Genomic DNA, 14,661 nt, shown 5'->3' with positions numbered 1-14,661 from the left:
TGTGGCCTGCTGCTCTGCATAGCTAAGTTCCTCTTTGCTATTTGTTTGCTGTTTTTTTCTGTCCAGCTTGTCAATTTAGTATAGAAAAATACCGCACACTCGATTTTGGTATGATGCAAAAGAGGTTTTGTGCCAAATTTATTTAAATGCAAGGTACAAGAAGTTGCCACATTGAAAGAGTGAAGGAGAGAACCCAACGTTTCAACCCTTCCCGGGTCGTATTCATGGGGTTGCTCTGGTTCTTGTTACAATTGTATACAACAGTGGCAATGGTAGAGGAAAAGACAAGCGATCCCTTCCAGGTATGTCCTTTGTATAGGGTCAAGTAAATATCCTGTGTCCCAAGTATATGGAGCCTGATAGGGAAGGCTGTCACACTGTTTAAGGCTTGTTCCTAAGTGTGTTGTCAGCGGCGCCGCTGACAACACACTTAGGAACAAGCCTTAAACAGTGTGACAGCCTTCCCTATCAGGCTCCATATACTTGGGACACAGGATATTTACTTGACCCTATACAAAGGACATACCTGGAAGGGATCGCTTGTCTTTTCCTCTACCATTGCCACTGTTGTATACAATTGTAACAAGAACCAGAGCAACCCCATGAATACGACCCGGGAAGGGTTGAAACGTTGGGTTCTCTCCTTCACTCTTTCAATGTGGCAACTTCTTGTACCTTGCATTTAAATAAATTTGGCACAAAACCTCTTTTGCATCATACCAAAATCGAGTGTGCGGTATTTTTCTATACTTTGTTGACTTGGATCACACGGTCCGTTATACCAGCACCTCCGTGTCCCAGACTCGAGTGCACACCATTACCAATATATTTGCAGCTTGTCAATTTGTTTTTTTTCTGCTTGATGGAAACTCTGGGACGCAGAGGGTGTACCTTCGTGTCGTTAGTTCGGTACGGAGGGTCTTTTTGCCCCCTTTGCGTGGTTTTTGTAGGGTTTTGTGTTGACCGCAAAGTTACCTTTCCTATCCTCGCTCTGTTCAGAAAGTTGGGCCTCACTTTGCTAAATCTATTTCATCTCTACGTTTGTCTTTTCATCTTTACTCACAGTCATTATTAGTGTTGAGCATTCCGATACCGCAAGTATCGGGTATCGGCCGATATTTGCGGTATCGGAATTCCGATACCGAATTCCGATACTTCCCGCGTATCGGATACCGGAATCGGAAGTTCCCAGAATTCAAACTGAACGCAGCAGCCAATGAGGAATGATTGGAAGTGTGGGCACATCCTGTTTAGCATGGTGGGCATGTAAGTACTGGCAAGGCTGTGATTGGCTGCTGAAATGATGTCACTCTGCACTATAAAAAACGCTGCCGCCATTTTGCGCTCACTCTGCTGTGATTTCAGTTAGGGACAGGACGCTGTGTTCTAACTGAGGGCCAGTTGAGCTAGCTAATTGCTTTATTTTCCTTTCCAAAGGCTAATTTAGCAAAACGCTGTGTGTTCTTCACTGTTCACCTTGCTCTTGCCTTGCAGCGCTGTTTTAACAGCGTTCTGCAAGGTCTCTGTGTGTGTGTGTGCAGCTCACTCTGTAGTCTGTGTGCAGCCATATACCCGGTTGTATTCAGCTCAGGGGGGTTCACACTGCCTCACACAGTTGTCCTTTTTTGCTCATAGTGCAGCCTGCTGCACATTTTTTCTCAAATTTCCTATTAGTGTTTTTCCACCCGTCTCCAGCTAAACTGTGGAAAAACACTACATAGGATAACCTAGAGGGGGGTTTTTGGGCCTTGCAGCGCCGTTTACGGCTGTCTGCACGGTCTCCGTGTGAGCTCAGCTCGCCCTGTAGTCTGTGTGCAGCCATAGCCGGTTGGATTCAGCTCAGGGTTCGTTACTGGCTCATACCTTGAGAAAAATTTTCCTTTTTTTCAAATAGTGCAGCCTGTTTAAAAAATTTTAAAAAAATTCCCTATTAGTGTTTTTCCACCCGTCTCCAGCTAAACTGTGGAAAAACACTACATAGGATAACCTAGAGGGGGGTGTTTGGGCCTTGCAGCGCCGTTTACGGCTGTCTGCACGGTCTCCGTGTGAGCCCAGCTCGCCCTGTAGTCTGTGTGCAGCCATAGCCGGTTGGATTCAGCTCAGGGTTCGTTACTGGCTCATACCTTGAGAAAAATTTTCCTTTTTTTCAAATAGTGCAGCCTGTTTAAAATTTTTTTTAAAAAATTCCTATTAGTGTTTTTCCACCCGTCTCCAGCTAAATAGTGGAAAAACACTACATAGGGTAACCTAGAGGGGGTTTATTGGGCCTTGCAGCGCCGTTTACGGCTGTCTGCACGGTCTCTGTGTGAGCGCAGCTCGCCCTGTAGTCTGTGTGCAGCTATTGCCGGTTGGATTCAGCTCAGGGTGCGTTACTGCCTCATACCTTGAAAAACAATTTACTTTTTTTCAAATAGTGCAGCCTGTTTAAAATTTTAAAAAAAAATTCCTATTAGTGTCTTTCCACCCGTCTCCAGCTAAATAGTGGAAAAACACTACATAGGATAACCTAGAGGAGGGTTTTTTAGCCTTGCAGCGCCGTTTACGGCTGTCTGCACGGTCTCTGTGTGAGCGCAGCTCGCCCTGTAGTCTGTGTGCAGCTATTGCCGGTTGGATTCAGCTCAGGGTGCGTTACTGCCTCATACCTTGAAAAACAATTTACTTTTTTTCAAATAGTGCAGCCTGTTTAAAATTTTAAAAAAAAATTCCTATTAGTGTCTTTCCACCCGTCTCCAGCTAAATAGTGGAAAAACACTACATAGGATAACCTAGAGGAGGGTTTTTTGGCCTTGCAGCGCCGTTTACGGCTGTCTGCACGGTCTCCGTGTGATTTAAACTAGCTCTGTAGCCCAATCTGCACAAAAAAAAAGTAAAGTTCACCAAACACAACTTAACACTTGTGTAGGCCACATTTGAAAAATAATAAAGTTTAGTCCACACTTTACAACATTAGTGTTTCTTACACCTGTTAGGAGGAGCATTTCAGGAATAAGCACACTAAGGCCTTAGTACTTTTCTGCTTATCTTTATCTGTCAACCAAGATGAAGAGGGCAGAGAGTAAGGCACGTGGGCGTGGGCGCGGAGCAGGGAGAGCAGCAGGGAGAGGACGTGGTGATTCTGTGCCTGCTGCGGGTGCCGGTGACTCGTCGTCACTCAGTTTCAGCAGGGAACAGTCCTTCATGCGCAGCTTTGTCGGAGAGCGCCGTGCACCGCTGCTGCGTGAAGACCAAATTGAAGCCGTTGTCGGGTGGATGGCAGCTAACGCCTCGGCATCGACTTCAGTTAGTGCCACATCCTCTCAGGCACAGAGCACTGGAGAGCAGCCATCTGTCTCTTCACCACCTGCCAAATTGGCCAGGCAGTCAGAGAGCCCAGGACAGGAGCCGTCTCTACTTCTGTTCTCTGAATCTCTTGGCTTGGAAACAGGGGGCCAGCCAAGCAGCATTGGAGAAATGGAAGAAGAGGCAGTGTGCAGTGATGCCCAACAGCTTTTTCTCTCTGACTCTGAAGAGGCAGGTGGGCCAGTGCCTCCAGTGACCACAGCACAGTACGCATCTGATGATGAAACTCAGGTGCCGCTTTCTGATGCGTACTGTGCTGCCGAGACTACCCAGGAGGAGCAGTTGGTGGCAGAGGGTAGTGGAGATGATGAGGTCCTTGACCCATCGTGGCGTGAGGAACAGGAAGGTGGTGGGAGCAGCTCTGAGGAAGAGCTTCCCCTTACGGGCCAAAGAGGGAGAGGGAGGGGGAAGACTGCGGAGCCTGTAGCCTCCACTTTGGCACCCGTTAGGAGCCTGTCTCTTTCCAAAGCCAAAAAGGGCGCTCCCAAGACTTGCAGTGCCTGGTCCTTTTTTGACACAGTTGCAGATGACATTTGTTTTGTCAAATGCAAGCTGTGTCATCAGAAAGTAAAAAGAGGGAAAAATGTCAGCAACCTCAATACCACAAATATGTGGAAACATGTGCGGACCAGGCACGCGGTGGAGTTACAGAAACAGACTGAAGATGTAGGCCAACCAACAGCGGCAGCTACCACCTCTTCAGCTCGTGTTGCCTCTTCCTCCAGCTCACGCACAGCTGGTTTGGCTTCCTCCCAGGATCGCCATGGAAGAACCTCTGGCACTGTTGTCCAGAGACCTTGTGTAATTCCACCCACAGCACCACCTTCCCAGTCATCCTCACACTCCCAGTCTACTCTACAGCCATCGGTAGTACAGGCATGGGAGAAAAGGCGGGCATTCTCGGCCAACCACCCCCGAGCACAGGCTCTGAATGCAGGCATTGCCAAACTGTTGTCCCTGGAAATGCTCTCGTTCAGGCTGGTGGAGACTGACAGCTTCCGTGACTTGATGGCATTGGCAGTCCCACAGTACAAGGTGCCCAGCCGCTTTTACTTCAGCAGGCAGGCTGTCCCTGCCCTGCACAGGCATGTTGAGGCAAACATAAAACATGCGCTACTGAACGCCGTCAGTAGGAAGGTCCACCTCACCACCGATGCGTGGACCAGTCAGCATGGACAGGGGCGATATGTTTCCCTCACTGCCCATTGGGTTAATGTTGTTGAGCCAGGTACAGATCGTGCGAGTGGCGCAGGACGTGTCCTGCCCACTCCAAGGATTGCAGGAATCCAGTCTGTACGCATCGACTCCTCCTCTTACACCAGTTCCTCAGATTCCTCTCTGCAGGATCCGTCACAGTCCACCTCCACATGGACCCGTGAACGTTTACCTATGACCGACATGAGCACAGCCGTGGCCAAACGTCAGCAGGCCGTCTTGAAACTAGTTTCATTGGGGCATCGAAGCCACACAGCGCAGGAGCTCTGGAGTGCCATCAAGCAGGAGAGCGATGTGTGGTTACTGCCAGCGAATCTCCAGCCAGGCATGGTAGAGTGTGACAATGGCCGAAATCTGGTGGCAGCTTTGGCCCTTGGCAACCTCACTCACATCCCATGTCTGGCACATGTGCTCAATTTGGTTGTGCAGAGTTTTCTGAGGGACTATCCGGATCTTGATGCCCTGCTGCACAAGGTCCGCCTAGAGTGTGCTCACTTGCGGCGTTCCAGCTTGGCCAGATCCCGCATTGCTGCTCTGCAGCGCCGATTCCGCCTTCCGGAACACCGCATCATATGTGACCTACCTACCCGGTGGAATTCCACTTTACATATGTTGGAGCGGTTGTGTGAGCAGCAGCAAGCAGTTATGGAGTACCAGCTGCATCAGGCGCAAAGAAGTCGCAGTCAGCGCCGATCAGACTTCACAACCACAGAGTGGGCCACTATGAAGGACGTCTGCCAGGTTTTGCGTCCTTTTGATTATTCCACGCGGATGGCAAGTGCAGATGATGCACTAGTCAGCATGACTGTCCCCCTTATCTGCCTGCTTCAGCAAACTTTGCAAGGGTTAAGGGATGATGTTGTGGAAGAGGTGGAGGATGAGGAGTCACCTTTTCCATCAGCTTCTGGAGAGTCAGCGCCACGTGATTCCTCACAAAGGGGTACGCAGGGGCCAATTTGTGAGGAGGATGAGGAGGAGTCAATGGAGGAGGAAGAGCTCCGTCCAGAGGAGGGAGCGACACAATTGTCCAGTGGTCAGTGTGTACAGCGAGGGTGGGGTGATGACGAGCGGGCAGAGATCATGTCTCAAGCAGGGGACAGCGTTTCTGGGCCAGTTGGCACTCTGCAGCACATGGTGGATTTCATGCTGCAGTGCCTGAGAAACGACCGCCGCATCGACCACATTCTCAACATGCCTGATTATTGGGTGTTCACCCTCCTCGATCCTCGCTACCGGGACAACGTCCAAAACCTCATCCCTGCGTTGACCCGGGAGCGTAAATTGCGGGAGTACCACGACACACTGGTGAATTCCATCATCTTCTCCTGTCCAACTGAGAGGAGTGCTGCTAGTGCTTTACAAAGCAGCTCAGTGCGTCGAGGCAGTGGGGGAGGCTCTGCCCAAAGAGGGAGCAGAAGCAGTGCCTCTGCCCAAGGCAAGCCCAGTATGGCACAACTCTGGCACACTTTTGTGTGCCCGCCCCAAATGTCTACACCATCACCGGCGGCTCCAGTCAGCAGGAGGCAACGGTTCCGTCAGATGGTGACAGACTACATGGCTTGCCCTCTTACTGTACTCCCAGACGGCTCTTCCCCGTTCAAGTTTTGGGTCTCTAAGCTGGATACATGGCCAGAGCTAAGCCAGTATGCATTGGAGGTGCTGGCTTGCCCTGCGGCTAGTGTCTTATCGGAACGTGTTTTTAGTGCCGCAGGTGGTGTACTAACAGACCGTCGCATGCGACTATCCTCCGATAACGTTGACCGGCTTACTTTCCTGAAAATGAACCAGGCCTGGATCTCGCAGGAATTTGCCACTCCTCTGCCTGATTAAGTAATTGGGTGTCATCCAGGTCTCCTGCTGTGTTCATCTTTCTACCACCTGAACTGCTATTCCTGGGCTCCAACACCGCCAGTTGCGGCTCAGAAGTGCAGGCTGCACAGTAAAAACATACGACCCAGTGTTATTGGGTTTCAGTAACGTCAGCCGATCCCCAGCTGTGTAGCCGGCAATGTGTCCTGCGACCGCCACGCTGGCACAACAACCTAAATGTAAGGGAACCTGTCCCCACCCCCCCCCCCCCCCGTCATTTGTTACTGAAAGAGCCATCTTGTGCAGCAGTAATGCTGCACAAGGAAAAGGTAGCTCTTTTTTTTTAGCTCCTTGCACACGCAGAACTTAACACTTATAAAATGTGTTCACTGATACCATTATACTGTCCCGGAGCAGGGACTTTCCTTCGTAATGTGACTCAGCACAGCCGTCATTCCTACCCCCTTGGTGCCATGCGCTGCCTCCTCAGCGTTGTTTTAAGCTGTCACGGAGCCTGCGCTGTTCTGTTATCCCTTGGGCATGCCCTATTTGCGCTGCCTATCTTCTGACATAATTTGGTGTCAGGCTGGCTGCGCCTGTGCGGCCGCGCTGCCCGAGATCCCGCCTCGCAGTGTCTTCTGATTGAGTCACACTGCGGTCCTGGGATCCATGGGCATGCGCAGTGCATATCTTCCCCTCGGGCTCTCGCTCATTTCCCTCCGCCTTCTTTAGACTGTGCGCCGTCAGCTGATCCCTAATCGCATGCCACGGCCGTGACACCGCACAGTCTGAAGAAGAGGGAAGGAGGGGAGTGAGAGTCGAGGATATGCACTGTGCATGCCCATGGTTCCAAGGCCCGCAGTGGGATTACGTTGGACGAGACTGCGAGGTGGGATCTGGAGCAGCGTGGACGCACAGGCACTGACAGCCTGACACCAAATTATGTCAGAAGACAGGCAGCGCTAATTGGGCATGGCCAAGGGCTAACAGAACAGCGCAGGCTCCGTGACAGCTTAAAACAACGCTGAGGAGGCAGCGCACGGCACCAAGGGGATAGGAATGACAGCTGTGCTGTGTCCCATTACGAAGGAAATTCGCACCTCCGGGACGGTTTAACGGTATAAGGGGACACATTTTTAGTGTTTACTTCGGTGTTTGCAAGGAGCATAATTAAAAGAACCACCTTTTCCTTTTGCATCCTTAGTGCTGCACAAGATGGCTCTTTCAGCTACAAACGTCTTGGGGGGGTTAAAGGTTCCCTTTCAACTTGCTCCAATCAGGCTTCGGCCTACACTCTGTTCCTCTGCTCCTCCTGCTGTCCCTGGGCTCTAACACCGCCAGTTGGTGCCTGGAAGTGCTGTGTGCACAGTCAACAGTCGCTCCTCTGTTATTGGGGTTCAGTAACGTCAGCTGATGCCCAGCTGTGTGTGTGGCAATACCTCCAATCTGCTCCTCCTGCTGTCCCTGGGCTCTAACACCGCCAGTTGGTGCCTGGAAGTGCTGTGTGCACAGTCAACAGTCGCTCCTCTGTTATTGGGGTTCAGTAACGTCAGCTGATCCCCAGCTGTGTGTGCGGCAATACCTCCAATCTGCTCCTCCTGCTGTCCCTGGGCTCTAACACCGCCAGTTGGTGCCTGGAAGTGCTGTGTGCACAGTCAACAGTCGCTCCTCTGTTATTGGGGTTCAGTAACGTCAGCTGATCCCCAGCTGTGTATCCGGCAACGTGTCATGCGACCGCCACGCTGGCACAACTAAAATGTAAGGGGACCTGTCCCCCCCCCCCTAGGCGTTTGTTACTGAAAGAGCCACCATGTGCAGCACTAATACTGCACAAGGGAAAGGTCGCTCTTGAAATTATGCTCCTTGCAAACGCTGAACTACACACTCATGTAATGTGTCCCCTCACACCGTCCAACCGTCCCAGAGGTGGGACTTTCCTTTGTAATGTGACGCAGCACAGCCGTCATTGCTACCCCCTTGGCACCGTGCGCTGCCTCCTTAGCGTTGTTTGATTCCGTCATGGACCCTGCGCTGTTATGTTATCCCTTGGCCATGCACAGTTTGCGCTGCCCGTCCTCTGACATCATTTGTTGTCGTCCTGGCTGCGCCTGTGCGTCCACGCTGCCCGAAATCACACCTCGCAGTGTCGTCTAATGTGATCCCACAGTGGGCCTGGTATCCATGGCCATGCGCAGTGCATATACTAGCCTCTCACTCCCCTTCTTCACGCTTCTTCAGACTAGGCGGCGTCAGCTGATCCCTAATAGCATGCCACGGCCGTGACGCCGCACAGTCTGAAGAAGCAGGAAGGAGGTGAGTGAGAGGCGATGATATGCACTGCGCATACCCATCGATCCCTGGCCCGCAGTGGGACTACATTAGATTACACTGCAAGGTTGGATCTCGGGCAGCTTGGACGCACAGGCACTGCCAGCCTGACACCTACATGATGTCAGAAGACAGGCACCGCTAACTGTGCATGGCCAAGGGATAACATTACAGCGCGGGCTCCGTGACAGAACCAAACAACGTTGAGGAGGTGGCGCACGGCACCAAGGGGGTTGGAATGACGGCTGTGCTGTGTCACATTACAAAGGAAAGTCCCACTTCCGGGATGGTTTGTCGGTGTGAGGGGACACATTATATGAGTGTGTACTTCAGCGTTTGCAAGGAGCATAATTTTCGGAGCCACCATTTTCCATGTGCAGTATTACTGCTGTACAAGATGGCTCTTTCAGCAACAAATGCCTGGGGGGGGGTTAAAGGTTCCCTTTCAACATGCTCCACTGCAGGCTTCGGCCTACACTCTGCTCCTCTTTGATTCCCTGGGTTTCAACACTGTCAGTTGCCACCTGGAAGTGTTGTCTACACAGAAAAAACACTAGGTGATGTGTCAGTGGGGTTCAGCACCGCCAGCTGTTCCCCTGCTGTGTAGTCGGCAACGTGTCCAGCACAAGCCACGCTGGCACAACAGAACAAAAGCTGCCACCAGTGCAGGCTTCGGCCTACACTCTGCTCCTCTGCTCCTCCTGCTGACCCTGGGCTCAAACACCGCTAGTTTTTGCCCGGAAGTGCTAGCTGCAGAAAAACACCAGCCAATGTGTTAGTGGGGTTCAGCAACGCCAGCTGTTCCCCTGCTGTGTAGCCGGCAACGTGACCTGCAAACGTCACGCAGGCACATGAACTGAAATTAAAGGGAACCTGGCCCCACCCCCCCAGGTGTTTCTATGTATAACAGCCACCTAGTACAGCAGTACTGCTGCATTTGTACAAGGTGGCTGTTTTTTTCTCCTTGCCCACGTAGAATTAAACACGTAAAATATGTGTCTCATTACAGACCATTACAATGTCCCTGAGGTGTGACTTTCATTTTTAATGACACGCACCACCCCCCTTGGTAGCGCTGCCCGTCTTCTGACATCATTGGTTGGCTGCCTGTGCCTGTGCGTCCGCCCTGCCCGACACAACCCCCCTCGTTTCATATATTTTGGCTGCGAGGGTGTGATTGATGGGCATGTGCAGTGCATATGTTCGCCTGTCTTAACTCATCTCCTTCCGCCTTCTTCAGACTGTGCGGCCTCCTGGCCGTGGTAGGCGATAAGGGATCAGCTGAGGCCGCCCAGTCTGAAGCAGGTGTAAGGACATGTGTGAGCGGCAAACATATTTACTGCACAAGGCCTCGAATCCCAGCCACGCAGTGTGATTTTTTGAAAACACACTGTGGGCCTGGGATTCATATCCATTGCTAACCGCAACGGCCAACATGAAATGAGGTGAGAAGACAGGCAGCGCTCACAGCGCATGGCCAAGGGATCACAATAGCGCAGACTCCTGTACAGCTAATACAACGCTCAGGAATCTGCGCCCACCACCTAGGTGTAAATTTTGACACCTGTGCTGCGTCTCCTTAAAAAGACAAGTCACGCCTCCACTACTGTTTGACAGTATAATGGGCTAAATAGTGTACGTGTTTTATTCAGCGTGTGCAAGGAGCAAACTAAATAGAGCAACCTTTTACTTGTGCAGCATTAATGCTGCACAAGGTGTGGCTCTTGTACCTTGCAACACCTGAGGGGGGTTAAAGGTTACCTTTGAAATTGGTTCAACTAGGCTTCGGCCTACACTCTGCTCCTCTCCTCCTCCTGCTGACCCTGGGCTATAACACCGCCAGTTGTAGCCTGGACGTGCTAGCTGCACAGAGAAAAACACCAGCCAACGTGTTAGTGGGGTTCAGCACCGCCAGCTGTTCCCCAGCTGTGTAGCCGGCAACGTGACCTGCAAACGCCACGCAGGCACAACAGAACAAAAGCTGCCACCAGTGCAGGCTTCGGCCTACACTCTGCTCCTCTCCTCCTCCTGCTGACCCTGGGCTCTAACACCGCCAGTTTTTGCCCGGACGTGCTAGCTGCACAGAGAAAAACACCAGCCAATGTGTTAGTGGGGTTCAGCACCTCCAGCTGTTCCCCAGCTCTGTTGCCGGCAACGTGACCTGCAAACGCCACGCAGGCACATGAACTGAAATTAAAGGGACCCTGCCACCCACCCCAAGGTGTTTCTATGTATAACAGCCACCTTGTACAGCAGTACTGCTGCATTTGTACAAGGTGGCTGATTTTGTCTACTTGCCCACGTTTAATTAAACACGGAAAAAATGTGTCTCATTACAGACCATTACAATGTCCCTGAGGTGTGACTTTCCTTTTTAATGACACGCAGTACCCCCCTTGTTAGCGCTGCCCGTCTTCTGACATCTTTGGTTGGCTGGCTGCGGCTGTGCGTCCGCCCTGCCTGAAACCACGCTCCTCGTTGTCTTGCTTATTTTGACTGCGAGGGTGTGATTGATGGGCACGAGCAGTGGATATCTTCGCCTGTCTTTACTCATCTCCTTCCGCCTTCTTCAGAATGTGTGGCCTCATGGCCGCGGCATGCGAGAAGGGATCAGATGAGGCCGCCCAGTCTGATGCAGGTGTAAGGACATGAGGGACAGGCGACAAAATTTACTGCGCAAGGTCACGAATCCCAGCTCTGCAGTGTGACTTTATTAAAAGACACTGCGGGTCTGGGTTTCATGGCCATCGCTAACCGCACCGGCCAACATGAAATGAGGTGAGAAGACAGGCATCGCTCACAGCGCATGGCCAAGGGATAACAAGAGCGCAGACTCCTGTACAGCAAATAACTACGCTCAGGAATCTTCGCCCAGCACCTAGGTGTAAATTTTGACACCTGTGCTGCACCTTCTTAAAAAGACAAGTGCAGGCTTCGGCCTACACTTTGCTCCTCTCCTCCTCCTGCTGACCCTGGGCTATAACACCGCCAGTTTTTGCCCGGACATGCGAGCTGCACAGAGAAAAACACCAGTCAATGTGTCAGTGGGGTTCAGCAACGCCAGCTGTTCCCCTGCTGTGTAGCTGGCAACGTGTCCTGCAAACGCCACGCAGGCACATGAACTGAAATTGAAGGAAGCCTGCCCCCCACCCCCAGGTGTTTCTATGTATAACAGCCACCTTGTACAGCAGTACTGCTGCATTTGTACAAGGTGGCAGACTTTTTCTCCTTACCCACGTTTAATTAAACACGTACTAAATGTGTCTCATTGAGACCATTCCACTGTCCCTGAGGTGTGACTTTCCTTTCTAATGATACGCAGCACCACCCTTGTTAGCGCTGCCCGTCTATTGGCATCATTGGTTAGCTGGCTGCGCCTGTGCGTCTGCCCTGCTCGAAACAACGCCCCTCGGTGTCTTATTTTTTTGGACAACGAGGATGTGATTGATGGGCATGTGCAGTGCATATGTTTGCCTGTGTTCACTCATCTCCTTCCGCCTTCTTCAGACTGGGTGGCCTCATGACCGCGGCATGCGATAAGGGATCAGATGAGGCCGCCCAGTCTGAAGCAGGTGTAAGGACATGTGTGAACGGCAAACATATTTACTGCACAAGGCCACGAATCCCAGCCACGCAGTGTGATTTTTAGAAAACACACTGTGGGTCTGGGATTCATGTCCATCGCTAACCGCAACAGCCGACATGAAATGAGGTCAGAAGACAGGAAGCGCTCACAGCGCATGGCCAAGGGAGAACAAGAGCGCAGACTCCTGTACAGCAAATAACAACGCTCAGGAATCTGCGCCCATGCACCAAGGTGTTATTTTCGACACCTGTGCTGCTTTTCTTTAAAAAGACAAGTCACGCCTCCACTACTGTTCTACAGTAGAATGGGCTAAATAGTGTACGTGTTTTATTCAGCGTGTGCAAGGAGCAAAATTAAGAGAGCAACCTTTTACTTGTGCAGCATTAATGATGCACAAGGTGTGGCTCTTGTACCTTGCAACACCTGAGGGGGGGTTAAAGGTTACCTTTGAAATTGGTTCAACTAGGCTTCGGCCTACACTCTGCTCCTCTCCTCCTCCTGCTGACCCTGGGCTATAACACCGCCAGTTGTAGCCTGGAAGTGCTAGCTGCACAGATAAAAACACCCGCCAATGTGATAGTGGGGTTCAGCACCGCCAGCTGTTCCCCTGCTGTGTAGCCGGCATCGTGTCCAGCACAAGCCACGCAGGCACAACTGACCAAAAGCTGCCACCAGTGCAGGCTTCGGCCTACACTCTGCTCCTCTCCTCCTCCTGCTGCCCCTGGGCTCAAACACCGCTAGTTTTTGCCCGGAAATGCGAGCTGCACAGAGAAAAAAAACAGCCAATGTGTTAGTGGGGTTCAGCACCGCCAGCTGTTCCCCTGCTGTGTAGCCTGCATCGTGTCCAGCACAAGCCACGCTGGCACAACTGACCAAAAGCTGCCACCAGTGCTGGCTTCGGCCTACACTCTGCTCCTCTCCTCCTCCTGCTGACCCTGGGTTCAGCACCGCCAGCTGTTCCCCTGCTGTGTAGCCGGCAACGTGACCTGCAAACGCCACGCAGGCACATGAACTGAAATTGAAGTGAGCCTGCCCCCCACCCCCAGGTGTTTCTATGTATAACAGCCACCTTGTACAGCAGTACTGCTGCATTTGTACAAGGTGGCTGACTTTTTCTCCTTGCCCACGTGGAACTCAACACGTACAAAATGTGTCTCATTAGAGACCATTACAATGTCCCTGAGGTGTGACTTTCCTTTTTAATGACACGCAGCACCCCCATTGTTAGCGCTGCCCGTCTTCAGACATCATTGGTTGGCTGGCTGTGCCTGTGCGTCCGCCCTGCCCGACACAACGCTCCTCGTTGTCTCATATATTTTGACTGCGAGGGTGTGATTGATGGGCACGAGCAGTGCATATGTTCGCCTGTCTTCACTCCCCTCCTTCCACCTTCTTCAGACTGTGCGGCCTCATGGCCGTGGCAGGCAATAAGGGATCAGCTGAGGCCGCCCAGTCTGAAGCAGGTGTAAGGACATGTGTGAGCGGCGAACATATTTACTGCACAAGGCCACGAATCCCAGCACCGCAGTGTGACTTTATGGAAAGGCACTGTGGGTCTGGGATTTATGGCCATCGTTAACCGCACCGGCCAACATGAAATGAGGTCATAAGACGGCCTGCACTAACAGGGTATTGCCAAGGGATAACACAAGAGCGCACTCTCCTGTACTGCAAATAACAACGGTAAGGAGTCTGCGCCCAGCACCTAGGTGTAAATTTTGACAACTGTGCTGCGTCTTCTTCAAAAGAAAAGTCACGCCTCCACTACTGTTTGACAGTATAATGGGCTAAATAGTGTACGTGTTTTATTCAGCGTGTGCAAGGAGCAAAATGAAGAGAGCAACCTTAGACTTGTGCAGCATTAATGCTGTTCAAGGTGTTGCTCTTGTACCTTGAAACACCTGAGGGGGGGTTAAAGGTTTCCTTTGAAATTGGTTCAACTAGGCTTCGGCCTACACTCTGCTCCTCTCCTCCTACTGCTGACCCTGGGCTCTAACACCGCCAGTTTTTGCCCGGACGTGCTAGCTGCACAGAGAAAAACACCAGCCAATGTGTTAGTGGGGTTCAGCACCGCCAGCTGTTCCCCAGCTGTGTAGCCGGCAACGTGACCTGCAAACGCAACGCAGGCACAACAGAACAAAAGCTGTCACCAGTGCAGGCTTCGGCCTACACTCTGCTCCTCTCCTCCTCCTGCTGACCCTGGGCTCTAACCCCGCTAGTTTTTGCCCGGAAATGCGAGCTTCACAGAGAAAAACACCAGCCAATGTGTTAGTGGGGTTCAGCAACGCCAGCTGTTCCCCTGCTGTGTAGCCGGCATCGTGTCCAGCACAAGCCACGCTGGCACAACCGACCAAAAGCTGCCACCAGTGCAGGCTTCGGCCTAC

Source organism: Ranitomeya imitator, chromosome 2 (assembly GCF_032444005.1).
Source record: "Ranitomeya imitator isolate aRanImi1 chromosome 2, aRanImi1.pri, whole genome shotgun sequence".
In the NCBI taxonomy this organism is placed as follows: Eukaryota; Metazoa; Chordata; class Amphibia; order Anura; family Dendrobatidae; genus Ranitomeya; species Ranitomeya imitator.
Note: the sequence above shows the minus strand (reverse complement) of the source record.